The 20,204-nt window shown below is 38.4% G+C and overlaps 1 protein-coding gene across 6 annotated transcripts in view; it reads right to left on the bottom strand.

The window, feature by feature from the left end:
- Window positions 1-20,204, bottom strand: part of TENM3 (teneurin transmembrane protein 3) — a 1,407,247-nt gene that overhangs the window by 1,240,491 nt on the left and 146,552 nt on the right. For all 6 annotated transcript variants that reach the window (XM_040418697.1, XM_040418698.1, XM_040418703.1 and 3 more), the window contains exon 2: window positions 542-606. The gene's annotated coding sequence lies outside the window, so the exon portion shown is untranslated. The remainder of the gene's footprint in view (window positions 1-541; window positions 607-20,204) is intronic.

Below are 20,204 nucleotides of genomic sequence, written 5' to 3'. Positions count from 1 at the left end.
ATAGTGGTAGTTCTACCTGTATTTGTGGCCCATTACTGTGTCACAGCCTGGTGCAATTGGATGGTACTCTGGTGAGCCAGCCTGATCCTATCCCCCACACAAGTCAAGGTGCTTTGTTAACACTGCTTGTTTGCGGTAAGGACTGGATCAATCACAGTTATATCCTTTGTAAAGAAAAATTGCAGGACATGGATTTCATTTTTTTTTATGGTGATTGACTTTAAATATGTTGTCTTACTGAATAGAGTGAAATATAGATGTTCACTATTTTTGATACATTATAATGGGTGGATAGTACATTGATAAGTTGGTCCATTATAGAGATGCTAAGTAAGATGGAATGAATAATAATATCCCAATCCCAGATTATATGTTATATTTAATACGATAATATTTACCTAAGGCACATTTTAATTGCATTTTTTTTGTAAAGAAAGAGGGTGGGAAAGTAAGTATAGCAAGACAGCATGCATTTTCCCCATTTATTCCATTTGTTTTGCTTGCTACACAAGGAAGAAGCTTGCCATGGCATATTCCTTACCTTTGATGCAGGTTGTTTCCAGTGACGGTTTACACAGTAATGGAAATTAAATCATCACTTTGATTCTAAGAAAAGAGAAGACAAAGGACATTTTAGCATAAATCCAAATTGATATTCAGGTATTGACACACATAAGGCATAGCAAAATGCATTGCAATAGTAAGCTCTGATTTATTGTGGAAAGTAAGGTGCTATTACAAGCGTTAAATCATAAATGTTAAAATAATTAAATTATAAAGATCAAAATAGTAGGCTAATTATAGACTAAAAAAGTAGGCTAATTATAATTTCTTATTATTCCAATCCTATCATGTTCCAGGATGGAGCAAGGTATCTCTTACACTTCTTATAGTAGGAAACAGTGGGTTAACTTGAGGTACTTGAGACCCATGTAAATTTTGTTACTGGCAACCTAACTACTTAAACTGATGTCTTCTTATGTGGCCTTTTGGCCCCTTCACATAATGGTGCGTGTGTATGCACCTGCTGCCTATGCACCTTTAAATATCTATGCCTATTGCTGGGAGGAGCTTTTTTTATATTCCTCCTAAAACAGAGGTTTTAAAAGAATCTGCATGTTGTCTGAAAATACCTTACAAATTATGCTCCAATAACCAAGTCTTGCACATCCCTGTGTGATATGACATGGCATCTCTAGTTGATAAGTCATGTCAAGTTCCCCCCATGGCTTTTCCTATGCCATAGTAGTAATGTGGCTTTGGAAAAAAATAATAGGAATCAAAGAGCAACAACAGAAGTTTTGAAGGACAGACACGAGTGGTGGAATCAGTAAAATAAGTATATTGCACATTCTGATAGTTTTACATTTTGAGTCCATGTCCAAATATTTTAAAATTATATAAAACCTCTTAAAGTGTAACTGCTATTTTTTTTTTTTTTTATGTGTTGGGACAGCAAGTATAAGTGTTTTTGCAATACACTTTATTAGAAAAATATGTTAAGTTTTATTAGAAAATTGAAGTAAAATCTCCCTTTTAGTAAGCTCTAACTTTCTTAGGTTGCTAACACAAATCTGTGTTCAGCATTTTACTGAACACTGAAGATGCTGAATAACTGTATGACACAAAGACAGGATTCTCAGCTGGCCTCTGACTTCTCTGTCCAAGTCTCTGCTTCCTTCCTATATCCTGTCTCCCTATAAGTGTATGTAACATACATTACTAAAAATGATTTTACATGCTTTCCTGCGGAGAGTTTATCTCTCTGGTTAGCACTGGGAAGATAGGGAGAGGAATGGGGTTGTAACAATCAGTACTGATATTAAGTAGACATGAGCATGGTACAGTACACTTACTGTCAGCATCTATCTGAGAAGCCCCAGTCTTCTCCATATCTTCTCAGTCCCTCTTCCTATTTCAAAAAGTTATAGCCTACATTTGGAGCAACTAGATGTTACATTGTAATACAAAGAATTTGCAAAAATTCTGCTCACACAGAACAGCAGACCTGATTGTTCAAGTGTCTCACTATTCTACTAACAGATTTACTTACATTTTTTGCATTAATTTCTGCCAAAAAACTAAGACTCAAAATATGCAATGGCACTACAGCTCCCACAATGCACTGCTCTCTATCAGAATTCAGAATTTTACTGCTGTCATGGAAGATAATAATGTTTAACAGTTAATTCAAGAGATGTCAAGCAAAATAATTCACAATCACACATCAGAACTGTTGTTAAAAAATTGAGTATTCCTTTAAGTATGATACGAATAATTACTGTGATGTCTTATATTGCCAAAATATTAAAGATTAAATATAATTCTCAGGTATAATATTATTATTATTATTATTATTATTATTATTACTTCAGTATAGGCCTGTTACAAATAAAATGTGGGAAATAAAGAAAATAAAGAGTGAATCTTTCCTATAGCTTAGTAGGAGCCTACTCACTTTCCTTGTGACACAGACTGTGACATCTTTATTTCGACTTCAAAAGATTGACATCAAACTTAAATCTACTCTGACGATTTGAGCAAGAAGTTAACACTGTGTCATTGCACAAATAGGAGGAAGAAAAGAAACTTTGTGTTAATAAATGGCATTTAAAAGAATAAAGATTACAAAACGGCTCATGGGTGTACAGTTAGCAGAGGACAGGTTGACTTAACCTTTCCCTGCAAGTACAGTCACAACTAGCTATTGTATGCTATGTAGCTGCAGTTAAAATTTATTGTGGATGAAGAAGATGTTTTACTGAAGTCCCAGTACAGTCTATACTTCAAGTATTATTTTATTTTTTATCAGTCTTCTTGCTAGTTAGAAGATTTCAGAGCATAACCAGCCTGCATATATGCATTTCTATAACATGTTTTCTAAGGGGTCTGTAAGGTATCACATGCAAACTAGAAACAGAAGAAAATTACCTACTATGCAAGTGATCTTCCCTTGTCTAAGGGCAAGAAATATGATTAACATAGCAGACCAGATTTAGATCTATACATTTCTAAGGTACTGAGGATCACCACGGGTGCTAGTACACTGATTACACACTAATTCCTATACTGCTGCGGTGCCACAGTGGTACCGCCCTGCTGCCCTTAAAGACACTAATATATTAAACAAAGACTGTGGGCACAATGCGTGTATGCAATCGCTCCACTTCCTAGTAACACCTTTTGCGGAGATGTCCACAGATGCCAGCACAGCCTATAAGTAGGAGTGAAGTTAATTACCTATCTTCTTCCTTCTGCTATGTTTGTGATCTATGGTATCCTCCTTTTCTTGCATATGGCAATGTATACAGGGTAGTGCGCTTGGTGCTTGTTATCGGAGCATGCCCCAGCCAGCAGCAATGCTCCTATCTTGAACTGAAGCTCGCGCTCCATAGGAGCACTTAGTGACGTCACTTTTTGAGCTACGGAAACTTTGAAGAGTCAAAGAGGAAGTTTGGCTCTTCTAGATTTCCGTAACTCAAAAAGTGATGTCACTAAGTGCTCCTACGGAGAGTGAGCTTCATACAAACATAGAAACATAGAATGTGTCGGCAGATAAGAACCATTTGGCCCATCTAGTCTGCCCAATATACTAAATACTATGGATATCCCCTGGCCCTATCTTATATGAAGGATGGCCTTATGCCTATCCCATGCATGCTTAAACTCCTTCACTGTATTTGCAGCTACCACTTCTGCAGGAAACATAGAAACATAGAAACATAGAATGTGTCGGCAGATAAGAACCATTTGGCCCATCTAGTCTGCCCAATATACTAAATACTATGGATAGCCCCTGGCCCTATCTTATATGAAGGATGGCCTTATGCCTATCCCATGCATGCTTAAACTCCTTCACTGTATTTGCAGATACCACTTCTGCAGGAAGGCTATTCCATGCATCCACTACTCTCTCAGTAAAGTAATACTTCCTGATATTACTTTTAAACCTTTGCCCCTCTAATTTAAAACTATGTCCTCTTGTAGCAGTTTTTCTTCTTTTAAATATTCTCTCCTCTTTTACCTTGTTGATTCCCTTTATGTATTTAAAAGTTTCTATCATATCCCCTCTGTCTCGTCTTTCTTCCAAGCTATACATGTTAAGGTCCTTTAATCTTTCCTGGTAAGTTTTATCCTGCAATCCATGTACCAGTTTAGTAGCTCTTCTCTGAACTCTCTCCAAAGTGTCAATATCCTTCTGGAGATATGGTCTCCAGTACTGAGCACAATACTCCAAATGAGGACTCACTAGTGCTCTGTAGAGCGGCATGAGCACCTCCCTCTTTCTACTGGTAATTCCTCTCCCTATACACCCAAGCATTCTGCTAGCATTTCCTGCTGCTCTATGACATTGTCTGCCTACCTTTAAGTCTTCTGAAATAATGACCCCTAAATCCCTTTCCTCAGCTACTGAGGTTAGGACTGTATCACTGATTTTATATTCTGCTCTTGGGTTTTTACCTCCCAGGTGCATTATCTTGCACTTATCAACATAAAATTTTAGTCGCCATATTTTTGACCATTCCTCTAGTTTTCCTAAGTCCTTTTCCATTTGGTGTATCCCTCCAGGAACATCAACCTTGTTACAAATCTTTGTGTCATCAGCAAAAAGACACACCTTACCATCGAGGCCTTCTGCAATTTCGCTGATAAAGATATTAAACAATATGGGTCCCAGAACAGATCCCTGAGGTACCCCACTGGTAACAAGACCTTGGTCTGAATATACTCCATTGACTACAACCCTCTGTTGCCTGTCCCTCAGCCACTGCCTAATCCATTCAACAATATGGGAGTCCAAGCCCAAAGACTGCACTTTATTGATAAGCTTTCTATGTGGGACAGTATCAAAAGCCTTACTAAAGTCTAGATAAGCGATGTCTACTGCACCTCCTCCATCTATTATTTTAGTCACCCAATCAAAAAAATCAATAAGATTAGTTTGACATGATCTCCCTGAAGTAAACCCATGCTGTTTTTCATCTTTCAATCCATGGGATTTTAGATGTTCCACAATCCTCTCCTTAAGTAAGGTTTCCATTAATTTCCCCACTATTGATGTCAGTCTTACTGGCCTATAGTTGCCCAATTCCTCCCTACTACCTTTCTTGTGAATGGGCACAACATTTTCTAATTTCCAATCTTCTGGGACGACTCCTGTTGCCAGTGATTGGTTAAATAAATCTGTTAATGGTTTTGCTAGTTCACCGCTGAGCTCTTTTAATAGCTTTGGGTGTATCCCATCAGGCCCCTGTGACTTATTTGTATTAATTTTAGACAGCTGACTTAGAACCTCCTCCTCTGTAAAGACACATGCATCAAAAGATTCATTAGTCTTCTTTCCTAACTGAGGTCCTTCTCCTTCATTTTCCTTTGTAAAAACTGAACAGAAATATTCATTGAGGTAGTCAGCTAGTTCTTTATCTTCTTCCATATACCTTCCTTCTTTTGTTTTTAATTTTGTAATTCCTTGTTTTAGTTTCCTTTTTTCATTTATGTATCTGAAGAATGCCTTCTCGCCTTTTTTCCCTGACTGAGCTAATTTCTCTTCTGCCTGTGCTTTAGAAGCTCTTATAACTTGTTTGGCCTCTCTCTGCCTAATCTTATAAATTTGTCTGTCATCCTCGTTTTGTTTTTTTTTATAATTCCTAAATGCTATATTTTTGTTTTTAATGATTTTGGCCACTTCTGCTGAGTACCACAGTGGTCTCTTCCTTTTTTTGCTTTTACTGACAATCCTAATGCAATTTTCTGTTGCCTTCAATAGTGCCACTTTTAAGTAGTCCCATTTCTCCTGGACTCCAATGAAACTGTTCCAGTCTGATAGGGACTTGTATACCACTAATCTAATTTTAGAAAAGTCTGTTTTTCTAAAATCTAAAACTTTTGTTTTTGTGTGGTGTGACTCAGTCACTGTACTTATAGTAAACCACACTGACTGGTGATCACTAGATCCCAAGCTTTCCCCTACAGTAATATCAGATACCAAATTCCCATTTGTGAATACTAAATCTAAAATGGCCTCCTTCTGGGTTGGCTCCTCCACTATTTGCTGTAGAGATAATCCCAGTAGGGAATTTAGAATATCTGTACTCCTGGCAGAACTAGCTATTTTGGTTTTCCAGTTTACATCTGGAAGATTGAAGTCTCCCATAATGATAACTTCCCCCTTCAATGTCATTTTAGCTATTTCCTCAACTAGTAGATCATCTAATTCTTTGACTTGGCTAGGTGGTCTATATATCACACCTACACGAGTTACCTTATGATTATCAAGCTGCACGGTAACCCAAACTGACTCTAAATTGTTCATCGCTAACTTGTATCAAATTAGATTTTATGTTATCTTTCACATACAGGGCCACCCCTCCCCCTTCTTGCCTTCTCTGTCTTTCCTGTATAGAGAGAACCCTGGTATTGATATATCCCAGTCATTACTCCCCTTGAACCACGTCTCAGTAACAGCCACTACATCTATATTCTCAGATGCCATTATAGCCTCAAGTTCATTGATCTTATTCCCTAGACTGCGAGCATTTGTAGACAAGACTCTGAGCTTGTCATTTCTTAACCTTTGTGCTACTGGCCTCTTCTGGCATTGTTCCGGGGGGCAGTTGGACTGCTGGATTATCACTCTTTCCCCCCCCTTTCCTAATTTAAATGCTTCTTAGCAAATACCTGGAACTGTTCACCAAGGACATTCGTTCCTTTGAGAGAAAGATGCAAGCCATCTTTCTTGTACAGTTCTTTTCCATTCCAACAAGAGCTAACATGAGACACAAAGCCAAACCCTTGGTTCAGACACCATTCACCAAGCCATACATTGAATTTCTTAATGCACATCTTTCTGTCATGCTGAAGGTTATGCACAGGCAAAACTGCAGAGAATGAAACAGTTGATGCAACCTCCGTATATCCTTTCCAAGTGTGTGAAAAGCTTCTTTCACCTTTGATACCTCATTGCAAGCCAGATCGTTTGTCCCAAGATGGAGAATAACATCCACTTCCCTTTCCTGCTTTGCTTGCCTAACAATATTAAGGATCCGTCGTCTATCCCTGTTAGCGGTAGCACCAGGGAGACATCTTACAACACCATTATCCTCAAACTTTACACCTCTTATGATGGAATCGCCCACCAACAGCTGCTTACTATCAATCCTCACCTTCTCCTTTTTGTCTTTGGCTGCAGTCTTACATACTTTAGGCATGGGAGATGATTGTTTCTCACCCACTGTGCTTGAGCCATCCTCCATGTTGCTCTTGCACTCTGAAAGTGCTGCAAATGAATTATGGAGAGCCACAGACTGTGGGACATGCCTTCTATCCAAAACTCCTAGTCTACCAGAACCTACAGTAACCCATCTTCCAATTCTAGGGGGCCTCTGTGGCAGTGGCATTGCAATGTTCTCAGCCTGAGTTTGTTTAGTGGTTAATTAAAAAATCTCATATTTCAAAAAGGTTCCAATAGCACTATACAGTTAGTTCAACCTTACTTATAGTGAAGTATGCTGCTCTGTTGAGCTGCGCTAGATGTATCAGCCTGACGGCTATATAATACACTATTTTGTCTGGAACTAGAAGTGGGTGTCTCTTACCAGACTCTCGATGTGCCACTCGCCCGCCTCCCAGTAATCGGCGTCTCTTACCGGCCTCCCGCTTCACGGCGTTCTCCTCTGCCCTGCCCCTCCTCACCCTTCACACGGCGTCCCGCGTGGTGATGAAGCAAGCGTCTCACGTGATACGGAAGAGGCGTTCCTTGCCGGTCAGCTGATTGTGCTTGCCGGAAATCCTGGTTGGGCTAAGGCAATTCCTAGACAGGCCTGTCGTTGTTAGTCGAATGTTAGTCGAATATCCTTTGCGTGCACATCAATTGATTAAGCTCACTTGAAAGAGAAGAACGCCGTGAAGCGGGAGGCCGGTAAGAGACGCCGATTACTGGTAGGCGGGCGAGTGGCACATCGAGAGTCTGGTAAGAGACACCCACTTCTAGCTCCGGACAAAATAGTGTATTACATAGCCGTCAGGCTGATACATCTAGCGCAGCTCAACAGAGCAGCATACTTCACTATAAGTAAGGTTGAACTAACTGTATAGTGCTATTGGAACAAAACCGGAATAAGATACACAAAGCTGTATGGACTGTCCTTACTACTTGATTATACTACTGCACCTTAAATGAGAACTGCATCATTATGCTATAAATGGAATTAGGATATTGAATAGCATTCCCAGAGAAATATAGTGCTGCAAATCTAAGGATTAAATTTTCTTTGACCACAAGGAGGAGTCATATATATAGTGGAAATTTTTTTTGGAATTTTTAAATTTTTCTATTTTAGAATGTTATGATTAATTGATGTGTTTTATGTTTGGGCGATGATTTACTATTTTAATCATTTACGTTAGGGTAAACTTACTGTTACAGCGAGGATAATAAATACCTAATTTTATCATATCCAGATTGTGTGTGATCCCATATGTAGAGAGTGCCCCTCTTATTTTATACAAATTCTCTTTCATTATGGAGAGCTGTCTACAGATCAGACAGTATCCAAACCTCTGAAGAGTGGAACCTGAAATAAAAGCACAACAATTCCTGCACAGAACCAGGTCTGCCATTGTAAAGAGGGGAACGATTTTAAACAAACAAATCTTACTTGTTTAGATTGTATCCACCTCCAGATTACCTCCTGAGTATCTCCTGAATATCTCCAATGCTCTTGTAAATCGGCTCTTGGTAAGCAGTCTTGGAAAAGCAGCAAGGCTATTCCATGCATCCACTACTCTCTCAGTAAAGTGATACTTCCTGATATTACTTTTAAACCTTTGCCCCTCTTATTTTAAACTATGTCCTCTTCAGTTCTAGATAGGAGCATTGCTGCCAGCTGGGGCACGCTCTAATCACAAGCATCAAGCGCACTACCCTGGATACACCACTGCATGCAAGGAGAGGAGGTTCTATCTATCTGCAACAATGTGCATACTTTTTCTGTATGGGCAAGATATAGACAGTGAGGTTTATTTTCTAGTGATATAGATGGCGTAAACATAGACAGGCTGTCTAAACATATTTATCACAGTGCCTCATCCTGGATGATAAATCTAATGTATGGCTAGGCACTTTTGTCTAATTCTATACCTATTATTGTTTAGTTAACTCTGTCACATAATGTTATGCTAGAATTGTGGTGCAATTTAACTGGAAAAAAGTGCATTTTAGCTCATGCCTCCATGACACAAAGCCACAGCTCTTTTTCCTGACAAGCCAATCCCCCTGTTCTGGACTAATGAGCAGAAACTTTCTCTAAACCTAGATGCATCAAATTGTGTAAGTTTTTATTGCATTTTACACCAAAATCTTGGTGCATTCACATTAGCAAATGTGGACCAATGTTTCAACCTTGAGTATCTATGATCTTCTGATGTTATTGCAGGAGAATTGCATTTAAAATTAGCGTCAAGATAGTTCATAGTTATAGGGAAGGTGTTATCAGAAAATTACCTATTGTTTAAATGTTTATACAAAAAAACATATTTTTGAGAACTGTGCGTGGTAATATAATTTTCCATGCCATTATCTAGGGGGAAAAAATCCTAAAATCTTGCACCCTTTACTTCCTGTTCTGTAGAGATCACTTTGGAATAGTTAATACATTTTCATGGGATTACAATGAAAGGTAGCACCTATATACTGGATTCACTATTTAAAGTAGATGAAGACAGCAGCTTTCGTTCTCCCCATCCCTGCAAAATGGCCTCTGTGCAGGTCACAAATCATGCCTAGAACACTTTCCCATAAAAGTTAAATAAGCCATCTCCAGATTACAGGTTCCTATGGTCTATGTCTCTGCTGAAAAGCATATCTCTGAATGCTGTTAACAGGGGAGAGCAACAGCCCAGGTAAGATGACTGCCCCCATGCCAATAAAACAAGTATTGGGGATAATAGGAGACATTAGAGCGACCATAGTCCTTGAGTTCCAGTTTTGGGTTGCTCTTTCAGGGCAGTAACTCTGGTAGGCTGCACCTAAGAGGAGTGCCTTGGGTATAGTCTAGGGAAAATAAGTTAGCAAAACATTGGATATTTATGATGTTGCCCAATGATATCTACTGAATCACATTTTATTATTGTCCAGGGGTTTGCTGCATGGGGAATTGGGTTTCTCATATGTCTGGTGGGAATTAATACACTTGGATTTCTTTATTGAAATGTTGAATTGGTTTGAATTTTGACATTTGGTATTTATTCTTTGGGACCTTGCAGGTTTCAGTGATTTTAAATCCACAGAATGTCTATTATTTATGCTAAAGTTCACCAGAGATTTTACCCTTTTCAATGTATCGGATGAAATCTGTGGCAAATTCACAGCAAAATGTACGACAAAATTCACATGCAGAACATTTAAAATTTGTCACAGATTTATTGCTGGTTTTGCTATAGTTTCACTGCAAAGTCCATGGTGGTATAATTGTTCATTTGGACACATTCTTAATGCTCTACAATTTCTTAGCTGTAGCTGCAGAAATTTCCTCCTTGTAGATAATACCAACCAATTTTTGTCATTGGATGATCAACACAGTCTCATGAGGTGAAAAATCTAAATCCCATTTTTAACCACATTCCATCCATGGTTTGAAAAATTTTGAAAAAAAAAATAGAATAAAAATGATCTGCTGAAAACATTCATCCGAACAATTGGGCTAGAGGAGTCTTGTTTCTACAGAATTATGACTGCCTACTAACAATGTGCCAGGCAGACAAATGTACTGTATGTTTGAATGGTATTAAAAATGGCATTTATTTTTACTAATGCCACAGTGGTGCCTTTGCCCTAGACCAGCGGTTCTCAACTTAGGGGTCGCGACCCCTTTGGGGGTCGATCGCCCCTTTCCGGGGGGGTCGCCGGTGCTTGTTTTGCGGCTGAGTAACTCAGAAGATCCGATGGTATATTCTAACCCCCAGGCGTTCCCATGGTGACGAGGACGCTTGCCTGGGGGTTAGAATATACCATCGGATCTGAGTTTTACGAGCTCAGTGAGATCGTAAAAACTCAAATCCGATGGTATATTCTAACCCCCAGGCGTTCCCATGGTGACAGGGACGCTTGCCTGGGGGTTAGAATATACAGGGCCACGCCACTCACAGCAGTATATTTATAAACTAATCAGTAACTACTTTAACTTTAATCATTGCTCATTGCTGAGCTCTTTACTTGGATTATAATTTGTTTGGATATGGGATATCTTACTTTGTCTTAGCTCCGGTAATAGCAGGCAGTGCGGGGGGGGCGGCGCTCACTCACTGACGTCACGCGCCTGCTCCTCCCACTAGGCGGCGCAGGCGCGTGACGTCAGTGAGTGAGCACCGCCCCCTGCACTGCCTGCTATTACCGGAGCTAAGACAAAGTAAGATATCCCATATCCAAATAAATTATAATCCAAGTAAAGAGCTCAGCAATGAGCAATGATTAAAGTTAAAGTAGTTACTGATTAGTTTATAAATATACTGCTGTGAGCGTCGGGGAGGGAGTTCTGTGGATGGCACTGTAGGGGGATCTGTGGATGGCAGTGCCATCCACAGATCCGCCTACAGTGCCATCCACAGATCCCCCCTCCCCTAAACAGTGCCATCCACAGATCACCCCTCCCCTAAACAGTGCCATGATGGCACTGTTTAGGGGAGGGGGGATCTGTGGATGGCACTGTTTAGGGAGGATTTGTGGATGGCACTGTTTAGGGGGGATCTGTGGATGGCACTGTTTAGGGGGGAGATCTGTGGATTGCACTGTTTAGGGGAGGGGGGATCTGTGGGTGGCACTGTTTAGGGGGGATCTGTGGATGGCACTGTTTAGGGGGGATCTGTGGATGGCACTGTTTAGGGGGGATCTGTGGATGGCACTGTTTAGGGGGGGATCTGTGGATGGCACTGTTTAGGGGAGGGGGGATCTGTGGATGGCACTGTTTAAGGGAGGAGGGATCTGTGGATGGCACTGTTTAGGGGGGAGATCTGTGGATGGCACTGTTTAGGGGAGGGGGATCTGTGGATGGCACTGTTTAAGGGGGATCTGTGGATGGCACTGTTTAGGGGGGGATCTGTGGATGTCTTTGTGATTAATTACTCTGCTTTAATTATGTTCAATTTGTAGCAATAAAAATACATCCTGCATATCAGATATTTACATTACAATTCATAACAGTAGCAAAATTAGTTATGACGTAGCAAGGAAAAAAATGTAATGGTTGGGGGTCACCACAACATGAGGAACTGTATTAAGGGGTCACGGCTTTAGAAAGGTTGAGAACCACTGCCCTAGACAGTTATTGCTATTTGGAAATTATAATTACCAGGTGTAAAAGGGCATTAACTAAACAAAACTTGCTCTAAAAGGAGCTTTTCTTTACAGTCACAATTCTCATGTTCATATGGTTGCCTTGATCATAAATAACACATTATTCATGAACTGATATATTACAGGAAGGTTTTATAACATTACATGTTGCTTTTAAGATTGTGTCCCTGTATAATAAAATATTTTAACTGAACAGGTGACCATCTGAGCATGGTCACTCTTCAATTTATCTTGCAGTCTGGCTCCTGGCCAAGCCAACTCTGCTTACCTACAATACCACGTAATATATTGCAATATTAGCTTCTGGAACCTGGGGTTAGAGTAAGTGTTTTGTTCTTTGTACTTCTTGAAAGAAAATCAGACAGACAGGAAGCCCCGTGGGTTGAAAAGGGATGCTACCATAGAAATAGGAAATAAAGTCAGCCCTACTGGTGAGGAAGAATACTTTTAGCACCTGACTAAAATGAATCATAGATCCAAACTATTTCTATTAGACACACAATAATTATATTTAGTAAATGCAAAAACATAAAATCTTGAATTTCCTCTATTATAATTTCATTAGCATTTTAGTTTATAATTTGTTTTACTGCCATAGCAACAATAATTGCTTATAATAGTAAATTGGTGAAAATGCATATACATGTTAAATCCTGTTAATAATAATAATAATAATAATTATAATAATAATAATAATAAAAAATTATAATATGAACAGATTTACTTCTTTTTCACTAATCCTATACAGAAAAATGAACAGATGTTCATACATTTTGCTACAGCTTTAAAATCCAATTCTTAACAATTGGAACAGTTTTCATATTAGAATGACTGCATTAGATACAATAAAATGTACTTACATTTTATTACACTAGCTCATAGGTAACTACATATTTTCAATTTTTTTCTATAAAAATCTTTAAACCACTTAAAGACTGGGCCATTTGCCCCCTTCCTGACCATGCCTAATTTTGAAAATCTGACGTGTCACTTTAGGTGGTAATAACTTTGGAACGCTTTTACTTATCCAAGCCATTCAGAGATTGTTTTCACATGAAATATTGTACTTCATGTTAATGGTAAATTGGAGTCAATTTGTTTTAACTTTATTTACAAAGAAAATCTAAAAGTTAACGAAAAATTTTTAAAATTCACAGTTTTCTAAATTTGAATCTCTCTGCTTTTAAAACAGAAAGTGATACCTCATAAAATATTTATTACTTAACATTCCCCATATGTCTACTTTAAGTTGGCATCATTTTGTAAATGTCATTTTATGTTTTTAAGACGTTAGAAGGCTTAGAATTTTAGAAGCAATTCTTAAAATTTTTAAGGAAATTTCCAAAACCCACTTTTTAAGGACCAGTTCAGGTCTGAAGTCACTTTGTGGGGCTTACATAGTGGAAACCCCCCATAAATTACCCCATTGTAGAAAATACACTCCTCAAGTTACTCAAAACTGATTGTACAAACTTTGTTAAATTTCACTTTTTTGGCAGATTTTCCATTTTAATCCATTTTTTTTTCTTTAACACATCAAGTGTTAGCAGTCAAACAAAGCTTAATATTTATTACCCTGATTCTGCGGTTTACATAAACACCTTACATATGTTGTAAACTGATGTAAGGGCACAGGGCAGGGCGCAGAAGGAAAGGAACGCCATATGGATTTTGGAAGGCAGATTTTGCTGAACTGATTTTTAGATGCCATGTCCCATTGGAAGCCCCCGGCTGCACCCTTACAGTGGAAACTCACAAAAATTGACCCCATTTTGGAAACTAGGGGGTAAGATGCCAGTTTTATTGGTACTATTTTAGGGTACATATGACTTTCAATTGCTCTATATTACGTTTTATGTGAGGCAAGCCAACCAAAAAATGGCTGTTTTGGCACTGTTTTTATTTTTAATTTTTTACAATATTCATCTGACAAGGTAGATCATGTGCTTTTTTTTATAGAGGAGGTCTTAATGGACACAATAATATCAAATATGTCTAATTTATTTGTTTGTTTCAGTTTTACATAATAAAGCATTTTTATTTTTAATTATGTTTTTATGTCTCCATTTTCTGAACACCATATTTTTTTTATTTTTATGCCAATTGTCTTGTGCTGGGGCTCATTTTTTGCAGGAAGAGTTGATGTTTTTATTGGTACCAGTTTTTGGTGCATATGATTTTTTGATCATTCATTATTACACTTTATGGGGGAAGGTGACCAAAATTTTTTTGTTTTAGCACAGTTTTTTTTTTTTTTACAGCGTTCACCTGAGGAGTTAAGTCATGTGACATTTTTATAGAGCAGATTGTTACGGATGTGGCAATATCGAATATGTCTACTTTTTCTTATTTATTTAAGTTTTACACGATAATAGCATTTTTGAAACAAAAAATTATGTTTCAGTGTCTCCATAGTCTGAGAGCCATAGCTTTTTTATTTTTTTTGACCGATTGTCTTAGTTAGGATCTCATTTTTTAGCGGGATGAGGTTATGGTTTGAGTGATACTATTTTGGGGGGTATACACCTTTTTGATCGCTTGGTGTTGTATGTGATGTTAGGTGACAAAAAATGGCTGCTTTGGCACTGTTTTTAATTTATTTTTATTCCGGTGTTCATGTGAGGGGTTAGGTCATGTGATATTTTTATACAGCTGGTTTTTACGGACGTGAACATACCTAATATGTATACTTTTCTTTATTTATTTCACTTTGACACAATTATAGCATTTTTTAAATAATAAATGATGTTTTAATATCTCAATGTTCTGAGAATTATATATATATATTTTTGCGATTTTCTTATGTAGGGGCTCATTTTTTGTGGAATGAGCTGACGTTTTCCTGTTACCATTTTGTGGGACATAAGCCTTTTTAATCACTTGGTGTTGCACTTTTTGTGATGTAAGGTGACAAAAATGTATTTTTTGACAGTTTTTATTTAATCTTTATTTAATTTTTTATGGTGTTTATCTGACGTGGTAAATCATGTGATATTTTTATAGTGTCGGTGGTCACAGACGTGGCAATACCAAATATGTCTATTTTATTTTTGTATTTTTAATATTTTTTTTAATTTCTTAATTTTTTATTTGTGAAAGCTTTTTTTTTTTTATAAAACACTTTGCATCCCCAATACAAGACCTTTGGGGGACTCCCCTTTTTTTTTTTACTATTGATTTCTCCTATAACTGGGGCTAACATAGTTACAGGGGAAATACACCCCCAGAGAGGCTTCACAGCATAGTGAAACGCTATACAGCCTCAGTGCAGGGCTGATCAAGGTCTATGGAAGACCCGACAGCTCCTGTATTTTCACATGAGCACCACTTCCTGATCTATATACACAGTGCTCACTGAGCGCTGTGTATACAGCGATCTAGAAGGCAGGGACACCTGGGAACTGTCCTTGCCTTCCCTCTGGGTTGCCCTGCTGTCACTGACAGTGGGCCCCCCGCTTAGCAGCTGCACGATTAGTGTGCAGCTGCCATCTCTGAATAGACGTTTTAGAACGTCCATTCAGAGATAAACAACTGCCCATAGGATGTTTATATCCTATGGGCGGTCAGGAAGTGGTTAAAGAGAATCTCTCAATAGAAAAGACTTTCACCTTGGAGAGGCAAACCATTTGGAATGTTCTTTAGCGTGCATGACTAAAGCACTGTAGGATCCATATCAATGCCCTAATATATATATCAATAAGCTTTATTTCCTGGATTAATTATGTTTTTTTAGGTGATATACTCATGTAGATTTCGTTATCTTCCCCATGCTTTTTTTTTTTTTTTTTTTTTTTTTTTTTTTTTCAATTAAACATATAAACATATCTCTTTGGTTTGTTTCCATCCTGTATGTAGCACTTTTAGTCACTGTATCCAACCAAACTCATGAAGCACTTGTCCTTTCTCAATTAGAACTCCAGCACTGCCCTTAACAACCCCCCAGCTAGCTTATAGCTCCTCCCACCCAGCTATTTACATAGACACTCACCTATCATTGCCCCTAACAACACCCAGCTAGTTTACGGCTCCTTCCACCCAGCTAGCTATATAGACACTCCCTTATCAATGCCCCTAACAATGCCCACCTAGTTTATAGCTCATCCTACCCAGCTAGTTACATAGACACTCCCCTATTACTGCCCCAAACAACCCGCAGCTAGTTTATAGCTCCTCCCACCCAGCTAGTTACATAGACACTCCCCTATCACTGCCCCTCACAACATCTAGCTAGTTTAATTAACCCTAACAACACCCAGCTAGAATATAGCTCCTCTCACCCAGTTAATTATATAGACACTCGCCTATCATTGCCCCTAACAATGCCCAGCTAGTTTATAGCTCCTCCCACCAGCTAGTTACATAGACACTCCCCTATCACTGCCCCTAACACCCAGCTAGTTTATAGCTCCTCCCACCCAGCAAATTACATAGACGCTCCCCTACCACTGCCCCAAAAAACTCAGAGCAGAGTTTATAGCTCCTCCCACACAGCTAATTATATATACACTCCGCTATAATTGCCACTAACACCCAGCTAGTTTATAGCTCCTCTCACCCAGCTACTACAATAAACCCTCCCCTATCACTGCCCTTAACAACCCCCAGCTAGTTTATAGCTCTTCCCACCCAGCTAGTTACATAGACACTCCTCTATCACTGCCTTTGTTGCTGCTTTGACACGCTTATGGACATAACATCATAGGAAATGGAGCTACATTACATGGTTATGTAACCATAGCCCAAAACAGAAGATAGGAACAACAGCAACAGAAATACATTACAAAATTATAGCTACCTTCATAAATGATTATTGTAAAGGATGTTGATGCAAACTGGAAAATCCCTTTAAGGTACAGTAATTTCATATGCTTAAATATGCATTGAGATGCAGCATAATTACACAGTGACATTTTATTCTATATTGACCAATGACCAATATCTTGTTTTATAAGTAGAAAAATATCTGATTTCTATATTTATGAAAAAAAAAAGAAATTGTTGTGGAAGACTCCACTTACAAAGACCATTTATGGTATATTTTGTCATTGAAAGCCATGTAGCATTCTGTAGTTTGCACGTTTGTTGAAGTAATCACTGAATAATGCTACTTTCTAATGCTTTCCATGAACACAGACAGATCTGAACTATCGGAAAGTCAGTATAATGGTCTAAACAACATCACAAATATTATTTTATTTTTCTATCCCATTACATGGTCACTATAAATCATGCATTACAGAACCACAAAGTCTGCTGTCTTTGCAGCGTTTCTCAGGAGCAGAGAAAAGTAAGTAAAAGATATCTATTTTTCCAAAATCTTGGTTTTAGCCATTACCTAATGTACACTTACATTTTACTGAGTCATAAAGATTTACAAAAATACTACCTCCTGTTGTCTCACATTTTATGTACTATTTAAAGTAGCCAGGAACATTTATTGGACCAGTATGTAGAAGAAAAAGTATCCAACTTACAAAAAGTAGTTTTTTTTTAAAAATCAAGAGTTGTATTTAAAGCGTCTCTGTCACCGTGATCAACCCTATTATACCAGACATACTGCCTGGTAGGGCTCATCATGCTGATTCATACAATACCTTTATTTTCTCTGTATGCTAAACAGCTTCAGAGATATCAGCATTTTTATTAAGATGCAAATGAGAAGTTGGAGCACCAGGAGATGGGGCTGAATCATTTGAGCACTGCTTTGTAGCAACTCCTGTGCTCTATACACTCCCCCCTCCTCCTTGATTGACAGGGCTAGACATGCTGAGGGCAGCTGTGTCCTAGCATCTACATATCATACACTCTATGTTCTATAGCTTCACCACGCTGATCTGCTGAGAAAGCTAATCTACATATTACTGCTTTATTCATGGGCACAATATATGATTATAAAACAATATATGTGTTAGCTTATAAGCATAAAAAAGACATCTTCTTTATGTGGAAAGGCTAGAGCTCAGTGATAATTGCTTGGTTTTGCATGTTAAGCTCTTGAACCTTGGAGAGACTTTAAGGTTTTTTTCTTGTACATTTAACCAATGATAAATGTCTATATACTTATCATATTGAGAATAATGGTGGTAATTTACAAACAGATATACACCATTTTTTGGCATATATCTGTCACAGATTATTTGCGCCTCAAACTGCAACTTTTTCCCCTTTTCCACCACTCACGCCAGGTCTAAAAAAGGGGGTGTGGCATGGGCAGGGAAAAGGGTGGGCTGGCAGGCCGTCTCCTTTAGCATTTTCTATGCCTGTTTTAAGTGTAGAAAATAGTCTAAATGTAAGACAGCTAGGAAGCTGGCATAGATTTAGACAAGTGTAAAGTCTGCCTAAGTTATGTAGAGGCTGGCGCCTATATATAACTTAGGCGGATGACAGCCAGCGTTGGAGGGATGAAGATTGACATCTTCATAAATGTCTTCCAGCGTGGTTAGTCTTAAAAAGCTAATAAATATTAATGGTTTCTTTATAATCATATTGTGCCTATAAATAAGCCACAAATAGGTTTTGGGTTTTTACGCAAAAAAAGTACTATTCTCAATATAGTAAGACATTTTATTGTTATTATATGATTATATATTATTTATTATAGTTTGGCCTTTTATTATAGGTTGAATGAGAAAAAAAAACATAATTTTTTTTAATGTCAGTAATATGTAGATTATCTTTCTGAGCAGATCTCATTGTGGTGAAGCTATAATAAGTAGTGCATATGGTATGTAGATGCTGTCTAGCCCTGTCAATCAAGGGAAGCGGGGGGCCAGAACAGAGGGTGTTACAAAGCAGTGCTCAAAGGATTCAGCCCTGCCTCCTAGTGCTCCAACTTGCTCACTTGCATATGAAAAAAACATACAGATATATTTCTAGCTGTTTAGCATACAGACAAAAGAAAGGTATTGTTTTAACCAGCATGATAAGCCCCACAAAGCAGTATGTCTGGTTTAATAGGGTTGATCCTGGTGATAGAGCCTCTTTAAAAACTACAGAGTACAGTCTAACTGTATCTATGCAGACACATAGTTAAAGGGATTGTGGGGGACACATAGTTAAAGGGATTTTCCAAGTGTTTTATACTGATGACCTTTCCTTAGGATACGTTATCAATATGTGATCGATGGGAGCTAAATCCCAGCACCCACATTGAGTAGCTGTTTGAAGAGGTTGTGGCACTCTGGTAAACTCTGCTGTCTCTTCCTAGGCCAGTGACATCACATTCATTGGTTATATGGCCTAGGACCAGCTCAGCCCCATTCAGGTGAATGGGGTTGAGCAGAAATACCATGCACAGCCACTATTTAATGAACAGCGCTGAATGAGCACTTGGCCAACAGTTAAAGAATTTGTATTGGCAACTTATGAGCTGTTACCAAAAGTATATCTCCTTTTGGAGCACTTGCTACATCCATGCATTTCATGAACATCACATTGATTTCCCCAGGAACTGTGTAATGCTTGATAAACACTTGATTGCTTAGGATCATAGGCATGAGACACTCTGTGATTAGCTTACTGCCAGGGGTCCCTTCTAACAAAGAAGCAGTATCCAAAGGGATCATGGATTTCCCATTAATGCTAATGATTTAGAAAATGTGGGCACCTTTCTGTCTATGGTCTAATATGGTTAGTCTACTTCTAGGTGATAATGCTATGTCATAATTACAATTTTATTTCAAGACAAGGAGACTCCTATTGCTTAACCCTTTCTTTACTGAACCACACAGCAGCAAAGAAAAAACAAGAATATAACCACCAAAGGCCTGATAGCCCTGCCTCCTTAGTCCCATATAAAGGAAGCTCCATCCAAGCATATCTTCCTCTTTCTTTGCTGCTGCCACCCAGCTAAGTA

The sequence above is a fragment of the Bufo bufo genome, chromosome 2, assembly GCF_905171765.1.
Source record: "Bufo bufo chromosome 2, aBufBuf1.1, whole genome shotgun sequence".
NCBI classification, from domain to species: Eukaryota; Metazoa; Chordata; class Amphibia; order Anura; family Bufonidae; genus Bufo; species Bufo bufo.
This window is presented reverse-complemented; position numbering and strand designations above follow the sequence as displayed.